This window comes from Zerene cesonia, chromosome 17 (genome assembly GCF_012273895.1).
Source record: "Zerene cesonia ecotype Mississippi chromosome 17, Zerene_cesonia_1.1, whole genome shotgun sequence".
NCBI classification, from domain to species: domain Eukaryota; kingdom Metazoa; phylum Arthropoda; class Insecta; order Lepidoptera; family Pieridae; genus Zerene; species Zerene cesonia.
This window is the reverse complement of record NC_052118.1, coordinates 8,204,662-8,224,089: the sequence shown is the minus strand read 5'-3', so window position 1 is coordinate 8,224,089 and position 19,428 is coordinate 8,204,662. Positions and strand designations below refer to the sequence as shown.

Here is a 19,428-nt window from a genome sequence, read left to right as displayed (position 1 = left end):
ATGAGAGTCAATGCCTTTGAAATAAAATAACCAAGTTTTGTTACAATTAGAGTAATTATTACAGATTTTAGACTTTATTTCATTTAGAGTACTATTACCAAAAAATACATATATTATAATGAGCCAAAAAATAACCAACTAATCGTTGTAACCTTCCTTCCGTGAAATTTTCTGATTCCCCTAATTGAGTCATTTGTGGCGCAGTAACATGTGTATAATATTTTAAGAAACTATTTGATTTGATTATCTGATTAATTTAAGTGTTTCTAAAAGCGCCATAACTTTATCGACTTCAGACGAAGTATCAGTATCCGTAGGTTTAAGTAAAAGTTAGATAAAAGATTAAGTGTTAGAATAACTTGTTTTATTTTGTTTTGTTTAAGACAGTTATAAACATCTCTCATGAAACAAAGATTAAAAAAAACATGTTCCTTCGATACTATGGATTGCGAAATAGTGGCAATTAATGCCGCCGAACTGCGATTTCGCTGATTCAACACATCTATTAGCAGTTCACGAAAAAGGTTTTTTTTAAGCACTACCTATTTTACGGCTGGGTGAAACTTTGAAGACGCTGACTCAACACTGGATTGTTAGAAATCGATTCAATCTGCGTCAGTGCGCGATTTCTGACATTCGGCGAAATCAGTGCAATTATACTGTCTTGATTATAGTGTGTGATTGAGCGTTTAATTATAGGAAGATATAATATTTATGTAAATAGTAATAATTTCCATTTATATAATAATTTAATAGTGCAAAACAAATGAAAACGAAAAGATATACATAAACAGTTCAATATAAATCTGCAGCATATATATTTTAAATTTTCGTTAAATCTTTAAACATCTCTCAGTTTTAATTCATATTTTTCCAGTAAAACGGATGTTAAATACGCATATCATTTATGTTAGAGGAAGACACGAGTTGGGTACGTAATTGAATCCACTATATTTAAGTGGATAATATTGGAAATGGAAATTTCACCGCGTTATCGGAATGCTTCATGTTCATTCAAACGATATCTTCTTTTACTGGGAGTGTTGTTTTAACGAAACTCAAAGAGAATTGAAGTTGTAAAACCTTGTAAGATATTGCCTTTTTATACTTTCGCCTTATCGGCAGAAAAAAGCCTCTGACGACTTCTGGGAATTCATTCTTAACAAAGTCAATGGAATTATGACTATGATTATTTTCTGCGGAAGAAGACGGACGCTATAGTAAATGAATTTCTATTGAAGTGATGGTTATCATTTCATTTAACGGAATAAGAACAAGGAATATAAGAGAACGCCTAGACATTTGATGTTTTAAATGATTGATAATTTCTTCTCCTTATTTCGCTGCCATTTTATTAAGTTAAACGATTTTTGAAATAATTAAAGTTTTATGAAACTAAATTGTATCGTAACTTTTTGTTTTTTAGAATAAGAAGAAGTATTTCAACATTTTATACGAAAATTCTTGACTTGTTCAAACTTTGTGTATCTACTTATTATATTAAAAGAATATGTACATACATTACTGTACTAAATTTTACTCTAATTTACTCTAAACACTATACATTTGTAGCTTAATGTTATATATACATTGTCGTGTTATATGGTATATTTTTATTATTAATCATTCCAGTGTCTACCCGTAAATTAACATTAAAATATTCGAGAGTAAAGGAATTAAGTCTAGTCAAACAAAACTTTCACCAAGATTACTTCAATTAAAATTTCATCATCATCATCAGCCCATATATGTTTCCACTGCTGGAACACAGGCCTCCTATGAGGGTCCATACTCCACCACGATGGCTAAGTGCGGGTTGGTAGATGACACATGTCAGATGACATTTTGTGGACATTTCGATTTCCTCACGATTTTTCCTTCACCGTTTCGAACAGTGATGTTATCCACATACGCAGATAAATTGAAATTCAATTTATTTCCTGCACGCTGGCCTGGTGTCTAACCCCCAATTTATCGATTTTAAGACCGAGGTCCTTGCCACTGAGGCATCACTCCTTTTTAATAAAATTTACAAAAATATATTAGACAACTATCAGCGTCGCGTTGTTTCACCTGCGGAAGAACCTACGGACAATAGCAAATAATTTATAGCTCATGTCTTATTGTGAGCTTTAGTATAGTAAACATTCATTAATACATTCATTAGTTTTTACGTGAAAGAGTAACAGACATCCATCCATCTATACTAACAAACTTTCGCGTTTATAATATAAGAAGAATAAAACATTATCTCAAAAAAGGTTAGATTTGATTTTGGTATATAGTGAAAGAAAATTTAAATGTATAATAATAAATGTTTTGAAGTCCTAGCAAACAAGTATCGGAAACTAGGAAAAGTAGCCTCATGGAGTAAAAAGCGTGATCGACTGTTCTAGAAAATTACATGAAAACAATCCCTTTTTTTTCAATCAGAATAATTGTATGTTTATTCTATTTGTACTTTTATACTGCATAGTCAATAACGACCAATACATAATAAAATAAATAACATTACACCATTAACCTTAAGGCCAGTCAAATTATAACAAAAACCTTACTCTTTTTGGTCACGATATAAAACGAGGTTACTAGTTTCTGTATTAAATAAGCGAACGCGTCACCATTTTCCGTCTTAAAACAAACTAATTTATTCATCAAGATTCTATCTCACTTATGTCACGGAGGTATGTTACGATAATGTAACTATTACACGCTAAATAACCTTATCTTAGCACTAAATAGTGAAAGTCGTGTTCTTGAAGGTGTCGTAGCTTTAAAATGTTTTTCATCACAACAAAATCAAAATATGTTTATCTTTACATTGCTTAGTGGAATGCAGTTATTTATTTGTTCTGTACGCTCCCAGAGAATATGATACGATGAGTTTTTTAAGATAGTTCAGAAACAAATCGTTATTTTTTATTAAAAACAATACCACCCCCGTGCGGAGGTGCCAAATTTTAAAAACAAATCATGTCAATCAGTTGAAAAGCCACAGAGTTGTCGAGTAATAAGCCAAAAAGAAAAAAAAAGGTCGAATTGAGAAACAACTCCTCTACTGCTTTTGATAAAATATAATTTTCAATTTATATTTTAGTATCTAAATCGAGAATCTCATCTATAAAGAGCAACATTTTTCATCAGAAACATTCCGATTAAAACAGGAATCCAAAATAAAACAGCCTATTGAAAACTGTCCGATCATTCGCAAGTTTATTTACTACTGACAATTTATAACAGCCTCGTAACAATTAACTTTTATAGAACACAAATTTTTGTTTGCGTTTTTTTTTTATTCAAATTAGAAGTAAATTAAAATCTCAAATGTATTTTAAGTAAGCATATTAAATTTGCTAACGAAATGCAATAAGAATATATAAACAAAAGACAACCAAATTGCTTTAACACACAAGGAATTACTCTAGTGATACTTTACCAAAACCTAACTCAATGCTTTAGCAATTTGCCTTCATAGAATCAAGAATTTATTAAGATGTTCACAAAAACCAGTCTTGGCCTCGTTTTAAAATTAAAACGTTAACGAAGTACCCACTATACGTTCAAAGAAATAGTATAACACGGGGAAATATAACGTGGCTTAATTTCTCCCTACTTATTATGCCACTGGTGACTTTTTAGCGTTAAATTTCGTATAATTTAAGCTGGAAATGTTAAATAACCACGTTGACTTTGGCTAATGAAATCGAGCATGCGTTTGGTGTATTTTTGCACTAGGCATTCATAATTGCACCTAATAATAAACTTAATTTTGGGAATAAATAAACCTAATAATAAACATTATTTATATTTGTGTGTAAGTGAGAGATAAATTACAGGCGAAGCCTGTGATAATCAATTGTATTTTTATAAAAGATACCATTTTTATATAGATCAATTAGTAAACTAAATTAAATAATACGCTCATGCTAACTTTCGCTTCGTACGGTTGTTGGTGCTATATGGTATTTTTCGGAGCAACCACTCTTGACTTAAAATTACAGTCATGCTCGATTATAGTCGAACTAGCTGTAACCGATATATTATAAGCCGCTCATCTTCATATATTGGTGTGTTCAAAGATCAATGGTGTTTTTTTTGTTATTATTTGCTCCTACACATATTTATAGGTTATTTATTACATTGTTGTATCATAATTCCATACTAATAGAAGTTAGTATCAATTAAATTATTACGTCCATAACTTAGCTACGACACATAAAAATTAAGGACAATTTGTTATAAATGCAACATGTTTACCTCACGTAGGTACCAGAGCAACAGAACAACGTAGAAAGCTGTAAATAAACTTTTATTTGATATCGCTGTGGAACAAGTATTGTAAAGTAATGGCACCCGAGGGTCGTGTGAGGCAAGAAGCACATTTTGTAGCTGTCAGGTGATACTTTGTATGGTATTGTATGCTATTGTCCGGGGAACAGATATATCGATGGCAATTTCGACATTTTAAAATGTTTTCCAAATAAATATCAAGGAGTTTACAGTTTCAGAAGTTTTTTTTTCTACGTGTCTCGCTTATCGTAAACGCTCAGTTTCTAATGTATGCGATTTTTCGTAAATTTAAAATTTTAGTTCTCAGTTGAGGTAACAGTAGCCATTATTAGATATATCTTAATGTTATTGGTAAAACTAGAGAATAATCGCGAACGTTATGAAAACACAGTTGAATCAATTTGTTTTTTATTCAATATCAATCATCCCCATCACTTAGAAACTTATAGATTTTCAAGTAACTAGGCTAGGATAAATGACTTTTTAAAGTGCCAATATCAACGAAGGAACAAATAATAGACTTTCATCTATATAATTACACGCTGCTTTATAATTAAATATGAAATATCTTATATCTTTAAACGAGCAATTCTTGTATATATATATAATTGGAATCTCGGAATCGGCTCCAACGATTTTCATGAAATTTAGTATATAGGAGGTTTCGGGGGTGATAAATCGATCTAGCTAGGAATCTTTTTTAGAAAATGTCATATTTGTGTTTTATCGACTTAAACTTACTTTTTTAACAATGGAGGCGTTTGAGTAGTCCCAATTTATTATGACTCTTCCTCACATCTACTGGCGAATAAAATTTCCAAAAAACACAATTTATAAAAAAAAAAAATACCGAGCTAAGGTCGGTCATCCAGGTACTTTATTTTATAAATTGTGATATGCTCATTATGATCACATTTTCATATGTCAGCTGCACTCAACATAACACTTCACTCACGTGTCTTTAACTATGAAAAACAAGATGAACGTAAAATGGCCGAATCCATTTTATTAAATTCAACATTGATGAAAAGATTATTTGTGAATGTAGAACAATTTTGAAGAGCTGTTTGTTGAAGAGTGATTGATAACAATGTGGAATATAAAATTACGTTATGAAATTTATGTAATATTATTGTATGGTATTTGAAAGTGAATTGTGAAAGCTACCGCCGAAAATCGGGTAAATACTAAATGCTTACGTGCTTATAAGAATAGATTACAATTCAAACTTATTTCAAAAATTATCGACTAAAGTACAAGCTATGTTTGATGTTAAAACGAGATTTGGTTTATTTTAAATAATATAATATTTATATTGGTGTACCTGGGAGCGGATGATGTTCGCAACTTCGTTGTTTTTGTATGGAGTAGTTCAATATACCTAAAAAATGTATTGATGTGAAGGATTTTATTAACAATATTCTTTCGTACAAGTTAGGTCAGGTCTTACCTGCTAATTCATATGTTAGTCCAACTGGGAACATAAACAGACGCTATAATTCAGAGGCGAGGTAAAAATGACCAGTAACAATGCACTTTCTTTAATAAAGCGTGTGTAATCACAATTCTAAAGATATTTCTACGCACCTGCTTTGACCCAGTCTTTGCACACATTCCGCGTTACCCGCCCTAGCACAATAGGTATATGGTAGTCGTTCATCAAGGTTTTATCACGAAGGATTCGCAGGCTTATGTATCTTTACGAGTTTCTTTTCCAGTGATAAATGAGAGTATTGATACCCGATTCTCGTGTGTATCATAAAATCCGGGGATTTAGTTTTAAATAAACATATAATACTGCGACTGTAATGTTTCGTTTCTTATTACACGTGTAGGTGGAACCTTTATTAAACTAATAATGTGTGTACTTAATTTATTCTCAGTTTGTTCTGTTTATGAATATTTAAAGATGTAACTCTAGATGATATTATTCACCGCATTGTTAGTATATTTCAAACGATTACAATACGTTAGTCGCAATACTAGGTGACAAAAATTGGTAACAAGCATATATAAATTGCATTAGTCTTGATTTTTTTATTGTTTGATATAATGTTGCAATTTTTTACTTATGCTCGTGTCATGTTATTGTCTCGCTAAATCTAGACCTTCAGACAGGAATTTAAGTAGCAATAAAGGAATAAATAAACGGGAAAAAACATTATGTCTTAATGAATAAAATATTGTATCAATGAATACAAAATTATTGTGGATGTTACCTAGAGTATCACTAGATAATGATGTCTCCTGAAATCTTTATAATATCATTTCTTAGAAGACCTACATCTTCAAAGAAAATAATCTAAGAATGACGAGTTAATAATTTTTTCGTATTTACGTTTGTGTTCAATCAAAAATGACGATTTCTCATCAAATGTTATGGTAAATATTATGTATTCGTTATTGGAATAAATAAAATTTTCATGTTTATTTGAACTATACAATTTATTTATATTACTGACAAAATAATCAAAGCCTAATTTAAGCTTTCCTCTGCTTTGCGGTTGTCTGGAAGAGATCGCTTGCAAGCGATAAGACCGCCTTCTGTACTTTTCATATTATGTCTATTGTATTGTTCTTTCTTTGTGTACAATAAAGTATTTTTATTATTATTTATTATTATTATTATTTTGTTGAGTGAAATGCATTCGAAGTTATTATTAAAACTAAATATTACTAATCACAGTTATGTATAACAAAAAGGTAATATTTATTGTTTCCTTTGATCTTGGACCTTAAAAAGAATCTTTAAAGCAATTTTTATTTCAAAATTTTGAAATGAAAAATGCACACAACTCAGTTCCCAAACTGCCAATACAGAGTTTAATAGAAAGGCCCATCGCGAGCGCCAACTTTCAACCACCAGCTTCATCAAGAGCAGGACGCTCGCGGAATCAAAAGTTTTTTCATTTGTTGTGCACTTCAGTGTGGACTCCAATGTTCTAGAATCTAGCACATGACTCTAGTATCGTGCTCAAGTGCTGTTAGCTCACACTTTAGCACTGTTTAGCTGGATTAGCAGTTAAGTTTCGTTTATTGTCGCGCGGTTTAGCGGCGTCATTTAACTAGCGAGTTTGCGATATGCATATTGTTAGTTTGTGAGTGTTGTTGAAAAATGTTGATCTGATGGCCGTTGCTAGAGGGAGGAGCAGTAGAAGCTTACACACACATTGTAATTTATTTTACAATGGTTTACAAGTCGTTAAAGCTATAGCCAAATACAACCAGTATTTGAAAGAAATGATTTGATACGAATAAATTTCATTAAATACCATAGATTGTGACTTCAAATTACATTATTTTGCAATACAGCGAAAAAGTATAATTTAGAATAAGAAATATTTAATAAAATAACTATTATATAAACACAAACATAATCATAAACTCTAGAGAATCCTTCTACCGCGTGATATTAGCCCGCCCTGTTTATATAGTCTGTATCTCAAACCAAAATTAAACACTACACATAGCCTATGTAAGCGTACAAAGACTACATGAAATTATTATCACAGATATTTGACAACACTTACTTGAGAACGTCTAACAAGCTTGTAACGAGCAGACAGCACGTTGCTTAACGCTTGAAACCATTATGACACTGGCATTTACACAACTGTTCTCCCAGAGGGAGCGTGGTAATGACTCCCGGTATCATGTCTGATTTTTTATCCAGTCTTTGGTGTATTTGGAATAATCTAGAAGATTTGGGATCTCATGGGATTTTTTGTTTGTTTTTTTTTTTTGGATCACTAAACTTACTTAATTTGTATTTTATTGTATCTAAACTTATTACGTTTTTAAGTTTAAAATTTTCATGCAAGTGTCTTGTGTATTTATAGTTTCTCAAGATAAAACTATAAAACTATTATTAATATATTGCAATAGATTACTTTTTGAAAAAGGTATGGAAATGTTACCGTAAACTTGCTCTAAATTATCATAATATAAGATTTTATAAGTTCATGTTCAAACAACAATTAAAATATTTCGTCTTCAAAACAGTTCGATCGAAAAATACTACTAATAAAGTTTCTCTAGTCTCAAACTATACCTAGATATCCGCATTATTTAATACCTTAGCCTTATGGAATTTGAGTATCTATTTAAACTTAAATAGAATAGAAAATGCCGTGTGTAATGCTCCCGTAATAACCTATAAACAAACGGCGATTGGTCCCAACTTTTAATGGTAATTCAGCATATTGTATGCAATAGCGAAAACCTCTAACTACAATTAGGGTTCCTTGACAAAATCACGCGAACGCGGCACGAACGACATAATTCCTGTAATTTTATTGTCCTACCGCTAACATTTCGCCATTTTACGAGGCTAAATTTTAGTGTAAATAACTATAAAAGGCGTTCGCATTAATAATAATAGAACTCAATTTGCTATGTTGTGTGTGATATAAAATACACAATGACTATGATTCGTTCAATATTTTTTTGTTTTGCCGCATCTTTGCAAGGGTAAACCTCAAAAATAACAGAATTTCTCCATTGCTTAATAAATTTTATTGTACATACAAACCTTCCCAGTATCGAAACATATCTTTAAACGAGCAATTCTTGTATATATATATATATATATATATATATATACATAATTTGAATCTCGGAATCGACTCCAACGATTTTCATGAAATTTAGTATATAAGTAGGAGGTTTCGGGGGCGATAAAACGATCTAGCTAGGAATCTTTTTTAGAAAATGTCATATTCGTGTTTTATTCGTGTTTATTTTCCTGACATCTATTGGTGAATAATAATACTATTTTGCTTCGTAGATAGCTGGACAACTGAAATAACACATAGGTACTTTTTATACCGATATTGCTACGGTATACGGACTTACGCGGTTTCAACCGCGGGTCACAGCTAGTACTAATTAAAAAAAGCCTCCTCAAAAACTGTTGCGTCATTTTAAAGATCTAAGCATACACATAGAGAGGGCGGAAAACGACTTTGTTTTATACTATGTAACGAAGATAAGTCTAGATATCCAAATGTATAAGTTTTTTATCAAGTTATTATTAAGGTAAGAAACCTAGAGGCGTAATAACGTATTTCATTACCTGTATTATTTTGTGTTCGTTTTATATTAAAGATCATATTAAGGTAATAATTGAAATATTTATTGTGTTCCATATTTTAGTAATAATGCAGTAGTAAATTATGTTTTATCATTTTTGCTATTAAGAATGACTCGTCATATGAATCTTTCTTCTGCTATGATCGTCTTTTTCCGCATAAGTTAACCATATTGGCTTGTTAGGCTGGATATTTAGGAAATATTTGTTTTAATAGTAATTGTGTTATAAGAAAACATACGAAATCTGAAATCGACACCAAAGTTGGCTTATACTAGATGGCGTTGTATGCAATATCTGAAATTTGACATGAAACACGAAACACGAATATGACATTTTCTAAAAAAGATTCCTAGCTAGATCGTTTTATCGCCCCCGAAACCTCCTACGTATAACCTCTTACGCGAGTGAAACTGCGCGGCGCAGCTAGCACTTAAATAATTATCCAATCCATGAAGCCAAGCGACCTGATCCACAGGCCGCAATAACATACAATGGGATTACACTAGAAATACTTGTACAATTGCAGTTTTCAACGAGTTTCCGGATTATGTATTGTCCACTATACAGGACATGCATGCATTTTGCATATTTTAACACAGGTCGAAATATCTGCTTGGATTTCATCTGTCAGGTTTGATACATTCAATATGTAATATGGTGGTATCATATTATTGATTATTGGAATGGATATGCTGGGTTAATCTTAATGTAAATGAATAAATCTTGTACGACTCATTTGGTTTTTATCCACTTTCTTTAAAGCGGTAAAGTTCTTAGCATCTCCCCCGTAGATGCCTACTTTGCCTGCGTCAGAGAGTCGTTGGGAAAAAGCATCGGTAGTTTGTGTTATGAAACAGTTTTGTCATAGTTTCCATAAGCCAGGAAGTATGGGGGAAATTAGGAAAAGTTACTTTTCGCTAAGTTGCTGGCATACTATTGAAGATATTTGACCTTATTTCAAAGAATGAAATCAAATATTGTTTACCGGCAATTTTTAACGTTTTCCACACATCTAATATTATTTATATTTCTTGAATACTATTAACAATAATTAAATGTGGATGTGAAATAACATCCACAGTTACAAATCGAATTGTTTCATATTAGATACACCATTAGGCAAGTCAAAGTGAAATGTTACTAAAAACATATACATTTTACTTAATGAAAAACAATAAAAATCGAATTCGACGCAATATCAAAATCACGTTAGCACAGACAGCTATAAAAAACCCACAAATAAACGCTTAGCAAGTCACGTCAAAAGTATAATAAAATTTTATAATCATAAAAAATGTTAATTATTTCATAATGGAAGTTTCATGAGTCGTTTGTTTTTTCGGACGTGGCGAGGAAAAATTAAATTAATGATCATTGCCATTATGTTAATAAAATTCGTATCATTTGTTACTTTGCAGTTCGCTGAGGTTTCGGAAACACTGAAGTATTATACTACGTTCAATCACTATTCATAAATCTTTTTGTATATATTTTTTTATGCTGGCAACTGAGCTGGTGGTTCGCCTGATGGTAAGCGATCACGATCGCCCATGAACAATCGCAGAGATAGTGCCTCGGCGAATGCGCTGCCCGCTTTTAAGGGATAAGGGATAAGGAAAGGATTGACGATTGGAAATAAAGAATGGACTGGGAAGGCCTACGAGCCTACGTACTTTCTCGGTGCGAGCTGACCCAATTCGGTCGAAGGTGCTCGAAACCCACGTTTAAATTGTTATTTAGTTTATTGACTTCCTTTTATATGTAATATGTAATAAAAAATTATATTAATAGGTGTGATGTGGAGGACAGGAGTCTAAATTGGGTATTTTATACCCGAATTACATAAATTATATCCAGTTTCGACGCTATATTTTCATCTTCGTAGTAAATAAAGTTAATGGTTTTGTGTGATGCTCAAATGAACATAAATAATGTGTTATACTGATTTCATGTCACCTCGTGAGGATTTTAAATATATTGTGTACTGAAATAGAATGAATATTATTGCATTTATTGAATAAAGAATAAATTCATTTCTCTCTATCCTATTATTACGGTTTCATAACATAAAATAATCAATTTACTAATATTTTTAATAACATAATCAATGATTTATGACTTGAACAATAATGAGGTATATATTTAAATAAATAAACCTAAGAAAACACTTATATAGATTTTAGTGAAAATAAAAGTGACATGTGGGCAAAGCCATTCGATATACAGTTATAAATTGAAAATATATCTAAACGTTAAAATAATCAAACATCTTAAAATACATTTAAACAAACATTTATAACATCAATGCGATACGAAGTCACTTCGAGAGCAAGAAACCTTTCCGAAATATATTCACAAACTATTGACATCACTACAATAACTCAGTCCGAAAACCCTTCATAATAAATTTAATTTATTCAAAACATCTCGAAACAAGCCCCGACTAGAACAAAAGTGATTGATTACTCCAATAAAATAAATATTGAAAGAGAAAACGCGAATAGATTTCGATCAGAAAATTGTATTTGTCTTATCATATTGTGATTTCGCCTTTGTGCCAGTTACGAGGGCTTACAAACGTACATACTAGATAAATTTATTGAAGATTCAATTTTACGTAAGTAAGAATCAAGTAATCAGTTTTATTTACCTACTGAGTGTATTTTTAAGGTATGACGTAAATATGGTAATGGTAGCGCATGATAAGATAAGCTTATTCTTCATAAGTATTATAATTTTATGAATATTAATCTTTATGATTTGTGAACTCAAAAAGCCTATATTTAACGCAGTCTATTTGCTAGATTTCGCTCCGTAGTCTATAGGTTTCTTTTTGTTATCGGTACTGTTATCATCAATTCACGAAAAAAAAGTACCATTCTATAAACAAGTTTTCTGCAAATAAAATATTTGAATTTGAAACGGTGTCTTAGTATGCTAAAAAGGTGATGTATAGTGATATTTTAACAAGAAAAAAATACTGATATACAGCTATGTATAATATTTTAATGTTATTTTACTAAGTCCGTGCTATTAGTTTTTATGTCTGATGGTGAATCAAAGAGGTTTTCTTTTAAATACAATGCATAAAGAACAATAAGAAATACCGCACAAGAAATCAGAGAAAGTTCTAGAGAAGGTAGGTATGTTAAAAGCATGTATCACTTTCAGAGCAAAAATTCTCCTTCCGGAAACCCTTGAAATAGCAATAAAAACGCCTTAACGTAACAAGGTGCGCTACGTCGATGTTCCTTCTAAAACGTCTTGTAATAATAAATATAGCATTTACGCTTATATGTTCACATATATTTTTATATTTCTTATCCTTTTTACTGCATATAGATACGTAAGCACTTACTATCCAATTAAACTTATCTGGAATATATCGCTTAGACAAGCGTATTCAAACTAACAACAACTCTTCAATATAATCAGTTATAATTTAATATTTATTATGATATTATTTCAGCCCAGGTTTCAAAAATGAGTAAATATAATTCAAAATAAGGCATGGGTAGGCTGTATTTAACACATCTACGAAAGATTATGCTCAAATATTTGGAACTGCTTAGAATATGTTTAAATTCTTATGTTTTAAAATAGCATCTTTGTTATAGCCAAATCCCTACTAATATTATAACTGTAAAAGTAACTATGTTGGTCTGTCCGTCTGCCTGTCTGTTTGATGTAACATTATATACGCGGATAAAACCCCGGGAGTGTGTATTTTTTTATAAAAAGAAAAATAGCTCGTTAATATAATAAGAATAATATCGCACGTCGAAGATATAAAAATAAAGGAGTTTTTATTCATCTATCTGAACCGTAATAAAGTTATATAAGTGCTTGTTAGTAGAAATTAAAACACGTTAGAAAAGAAAAACGACTAGTTTATTGTGACAATTTCTACGTAAATACAGTTTATTCAACCCCAGCGGTTGATTCATACCAATTACATAATTTTAAACAAAAAATACATCAAAAGAACCTAGTGAATTAAATTTTGAGTTTATAACGCTTATACAATATCAAATGTGACACATTTGATATTGTATAATTCAATATATTTACCGAAGAAACATTTCACTCTGGAACCTGAAGTTATGCGCAGCCCATAGACAAATAGTCACAGTTGAAGTAAGAAATTTTAATAACAACTCCGTTACAAATAAAATGGCCCACTAGGATAAATGATGAACATATATTTATCCATTGATTTATTTTGCAACAGAACTAAGAGAAATGATCCTTCACATTAATTGTAATCTTTATTACACCGCTCAATATGAGACATTGATGGTGGCTACTAGGTGGAGCCATTTACAAAGAAAAGATAATCTTCTTTACATCCAGACCTGACTTCAACCTGTATAAAATATACAAAATAGACCTTTTTCAGCTATTTCCAACAAATCAATATCGTCCCGGGCTGGTAGACGTGAATAATTCACACACAAACCGGAGAACTGATCAATCTGAGTGCCTATTTATATACATTTTATTATCACGGGTGAAAATATCGGGCTTTTCGACTCGACGAATAAAAAGGTAAGTCGTAAGCCAATGATATGCTTTCAAATGCTTGATGGAAGATTGAATATTTCTGTTTAATAAATTTCATTCAGAGTATTGTGAATGGTAAGATGATTTCTTTTTAATCTGTTAATAACATGGGTGGGCAATTGTATTACAAAATAGGGATTGTGATTACTTATTGTCTTATAAGAAAAAGTGAGTATTGAATTGTACGAGACTTTAAAGAGAAAACGACATGATATACTTATGTGGTAGCCTCACTGTATCAAATTACAATTAAGTCAACTTTATTTATTGATTTACATCACACAAAAAATATGTAACATAATACACATATCCATACATAAATGTAACAATACTATAACAATTGTTCCCACTTGGTATTTTTTTCGAAACAGTTTTTGTATCAGATTATAATGCTCAAAAAATTTAATGGAATTAAAAAAAACTGTCGCCTAAGTCAATGATTGAATCCTATCGTTTTGTATAAACGGGCGCCTAAAGAAACTGCACGCCATCTATCGAGAATTTCTAGAATATGTAATGTAACTAAGATGATTATATAATACAACTAGCTGCACGCTCCGGCTCCGCCCGGGTTGTCATTTATCGTAATAAAAATTATTTAAACTATCCTATCTCTTAAGTTGGATCGAACTGCACAATGGTGTGCGAATTTTATTATAATCGGTTAAGTGGTTTAGGAGTCCATTGAGGACAAACGTTGTGACACGAGATTTATATATATTAAGATTACGTATATGAATAAATGCCTGTATAATGTCATACGTTTTTCGTTGCCCTGTACAACATATGTCAGTTAACAAATGATATAATTATAAAATAACATAATAAGCGTATTCCATTTTAATACTAATATTGAATAATACCCTGAATAATCGGAACTCTGCTTAGTTTAAAATAGAAATTGCCTATTCCCAGGTATGAAACCAGCTATATTACGCTCCCGCAAAACAAATTTCATGGAATTCCTTAGAGCCGAATTGTGTTTACAAATAAACATTTGTAAACTCAATTTGGCTCTTAGTATATTAGTTTTAATATTGCTCATTTATTGATATCGAACTTACGTAACATCACTACATAGTATAAAACGAAGTTGCTTTCTCTATCCCTATGTATGCTTAAATCTTTAAAACTACGCAACGGATTATGACAGTTTTTGTATATAGATAGAATGATCAAAAGGAAGGTATATATAACATCTATTTAACGCGTGCAAAGCCGCGGGCAAAAGCTAGTTGGTAATAAAAGTCAGTCAGAACATGGAATTATCTGCGGTCACCGCGGTGGAATGTTTCAAATACTAATTTGGTTTAATTGTTAATAGCCAGCCTTTGAACGCGAACTTTTCATTGCAGTTTCAACCGCACGTGTTGTATTATAATGACGTTGTATTAAATTAAACATGAAACAAACTTTTAATTGCTGAGGTATAAACAAACAATATGGTTTCATTGTTTTACGGTTACGTTTTATCTATTTTATATTATGTTAAACTGTGTGTCTTGATCCGAAACACGTGTAAATAATTAACGCTAAGATCACTAAGAATGTCAAAGTATCACTTTATAAAAATCTAAAACATTTCACATTTTTCAATGTAAGAGAATCAATATACCTACCGAAAATTTGAATAGGTTATGTAAACGAAATAATATAAGCAATGGCAACAAATTTGTTGATTCTATTCGGCTAATATGCTTTATCTATAATAAATAAAACCCGTCTTTTGTCCCATTTATATTCAAGAATTCCAACTAAAAAATAAAGAAAATAATGCTTAACCGAGGCATTGATAGAACTATATAATAATAAAGTTATTTATTCATGCCGACTCACCAGACATGTTTTTTGCAAAATAATAAATAAGCATGAAATCTAATATTTTAGCAGTATAGATAGTTTTAACCCCTTAACTCTTGGAAACCTTTCGTTCCTCTTCTATAATTTTCAATTAACGATAAAGTAAAATTATCCGACTTGACGAGAAGATCTTCAGGAGATTCCTTCTAAGTTTTCCAGTTTAGATATTTATTAGTCTTCCTTAATTACAAGATCCCAGTATTGGGTATCTAAAACTTTTTCTTTAATAAATTGGATATTTCGTTTATTAATTAACGCCTTTCGATTCTCAAGGGCGTCTGGATTAATCTAAATTTACAGAAGTGATTTGTTATAATGAACTAGTAACCCGACGCGAAGTCAACTATGTTGAATATTCAGACAACGGCGTAACAAGGAAAAATTGCGTAGTTACTGAGAATATAATGTTCTGTATATTCTTAGTATTTTTTTCATTTTTGTTCACGTTCTTTGATTTCTTGTAATGTGTGGGTATGTATAGGCAGGTAAGAGACAAACGTAACATAACTGTATAAAGATTCCAAATATTTATGCAACTGTTCAGTGTTTCACGTCTTATCTGGTGAAAATATACACACTTTATTATAATTATACTTAACGGCGAAGGTGCAAAGATGATGAATAGTTATTTTTACAAAAAAGGTCACTGATATCCACTCCAGAAAAAAAATTGAGAAAAATGAGAACTCCCCTTGTCTTTTGAGAACGTCGGTTAAAAATATACCTTTATACAAAATGTACATGAAATTTAATTTTTTTGACCTTTTATTTTTCTTACCAATTTTTGTATCACTAAGCCAAGGTTACTTTCTTACATCAAACAGTTCTTCGTATCGATATTTAGATAAAATATTCAGTTGAATATATAACTATATATATATATATATATATATATATATATATATACTAGCTGCACCCGGCAAACGCTGTTCTGCCTTACTCTTATCATTTAGGGGTATGAAAAATAGATGTTGGCCGATTCTCATAGATACCGGATAAGCACAAAAAATTTCATCAAAATTGGTCAAGCCGTTTCGGAGGAGTATGGCAACGAAAACTGTGACACGAGAATTTTATATATATAGATAGATATATATATATATATATATATACACATATCACTCACCCATGTTTCAATGATACGGATCTGCATAGAAAACATAATGATATTAACGTTTTTTAGATAAAATACCTTTATTCCAAACACGTAATCCCGTCACCTGTAAGAAGTGGTCAAAGGACACGTACCTGGCTCAGTAAATTCAGTAAGCGTTCAAAGTGATAACGTTTATTATCTGTGATAGATATTGGACCAATCCTAGTATCCTAATAAATAAGGTTAAGAAAGTTGCAGACCATATTTGTTTAATCTTGAATGAGTTTCTACTTAAGTGCTGAAAAGTAATGTAATAAATGCATTAGATTTGGGTTCTCGTTTATTTAAAAGCAGATTTTCTTTTAGAATTGAGCGTACGGAAATATTACCCGAAAAGAAATCACGTTTACTTCTGTTGGATACCATTCGTAAATAAAGAAATTATAGTCAGTTCTATTTAATAAATTAAATTAGTATCTTTCTATTATACTTAACATTGCTAATGGAAAAAGTTCTGAATGATCTCTTTTGATAAAAAATGCAATTCTCTGACGCTTTTCTTTTTCATTTTATCTGCAAATATCTTGTCTAATTACATACAAGTTTTTAGTAATTTTAGGATGAAATCAGTTGTTTTATTTAAACCATTCCTTAGATATACATATATTATCATTATTTAATTTATATTATTAAGAATACACTTCGTAGAGCAAAATGTTAGCATCTAAATGTATTAAAGGTTTCGTATTGCGTATAACATAGTTTAGGCTCGTTCTAGTTCGTACATTAATAACATAATTATTATAATGCGATAAGTGGACCCTCATCATTAGCACGTCACGACTGCTTGCACTTTAATCATCCCTGAGCCGAAACCGACCGCTTATACTAGTCAACAAAAAAAACTTACCGCGAAAACGGTACAAAAAACCCAAGTAATGCACAGACACTTTCACAAGTCACAAAACAATTTAGGGTTTTCATCCACTTCACGTCACAAATGCTGTAGGTCACTATTTTTTTAAATTGTCACACCGACAAGCGTACACTTGATCATAGCTGGCCCAACTGGCTGGGGCGCCGCTACCGCGCGTGTCCTGCCCCCCGCGGCCCCACCCCGCGCACCTCAGCACAGGCAAATGGAAGTAAAGTATGCGCTGTAAGGACAGAAAGAAAAACGGATCTGCCTTTAGGATAAATAAGTTGGGTATTTAAATCTCGCTATGATAGAAATGCTTAATTAGAAGCGTGTACGTTACGCTAATTAGTTCCAGGCAGTTGAGGTTTAACGTCCGACTGTTTGTGCCTCGGAATAAATTGCGACTCTTAAAAGTTTTTGAGAGGCTAAGGGTGCTATTTGATAATTATTCATGGAGCGTTGTTTTTTCTTGAATTGAAATACTTTTCGCGGGCTTTATGCGGGTTTCGTTGTTTGTTATTCTATTTTTAAAATAGGTTTTTGTTTTTCAGTGATGCCATGATGATGACGTTTTTATGAGGTTGAATTGAGAAATCTTAAAATAAAGAAAAAGCTTTCTGTTGCTAAAGAGGAATATAATTAGTAAAGAGACTACGATTCAGATTTATATGATTATAATTTAAGAACAAAGTCTAAATTTATATGATTTATAACTTATATCAATAGGTATTCATGAACAAACAAAAAGTTAGTTATTCGTATATAAACAATAATCTGTTTTGGAATTTGGAACCAAGGTTAGTTACCTACACATTACCGTGACCAATATGAATGTAAACGTGTACGTTTGAGTTAATGTTGCGTATCAGTACAATACAAGTTTTATAAGGGATAAGATATAATCAATTATTATATATTTATTCTTAAATTATAATATACGGAATAAATAAATTGTTGTATTGCGCATTTTATGTGATGCAGTGAATAATTTTAATACAATAACTCTTAAACAATTAGATGGTGGAATTTGTTAATTGGCCATACTTTTCTATAAAGATCACCAGCCTCTCTGATCGTCCGGGTGACCATAAAGAATCACGCAAATCAGTTCAAACCACTTTACACATAAGTCTTTATTTATTACTTGATAACAAGTAACGCAACAAAAAATATACAATTAAATTGAGAACCTGCTTCGTATATTAAGGGCTAGTTATAAAAACGATAGATGCACATAGACAGTGCTATGATTAGGAATATATAAAAATTGATCTTTGATATGAATTCTAAATTTTGATTATATGTTAAGCTTACCAGTATTTTATCTTCACTCCCTTGATGGAGTATTTATTAATTTCTTATGGAGTGTATTTTTATATACAACTGGCATTCATGCATCGTGCAAAAATAATAACAACACCGAAATTATTTTTTCTTTATTTTCACAACTATCATCCCTACTTATTCATATCCCCTTCCATTATTATAAAATAACAACGTTCTTATAACTCATTCATAAAACCGTTTATACAATATATTTCCTAGAATTGGAAAAAAGGGAATTACACAGAGCATACAACATCTCTCTGAATTCCGAGCAAGAACGGC

General features: G+C 31.1%; 1 protein-coding gene across 2 annotated transcripts in view; it reads right to left on the bottom strand.

Moving 5' to 3' along the window:
- LOC119833614 overlaps positions 1–17,965 on the bottom strand; it is a 72,299-nt gene extending 54,334 nt beyond the window's left edge. For both annotated transcript variants that reach the window (XM_038357704.1, XM_038357705.1), the window contains exon 1: positions 17,812–17,965. The gene's annotated coding sequence lies outside the window, so the exon portion shown is untranslated. The remainder of the gene's footprint in view (positions 1–17,811) is intronic.
- Positions 17,966–19,428: the final 1,463 nt, after the last annotated feature.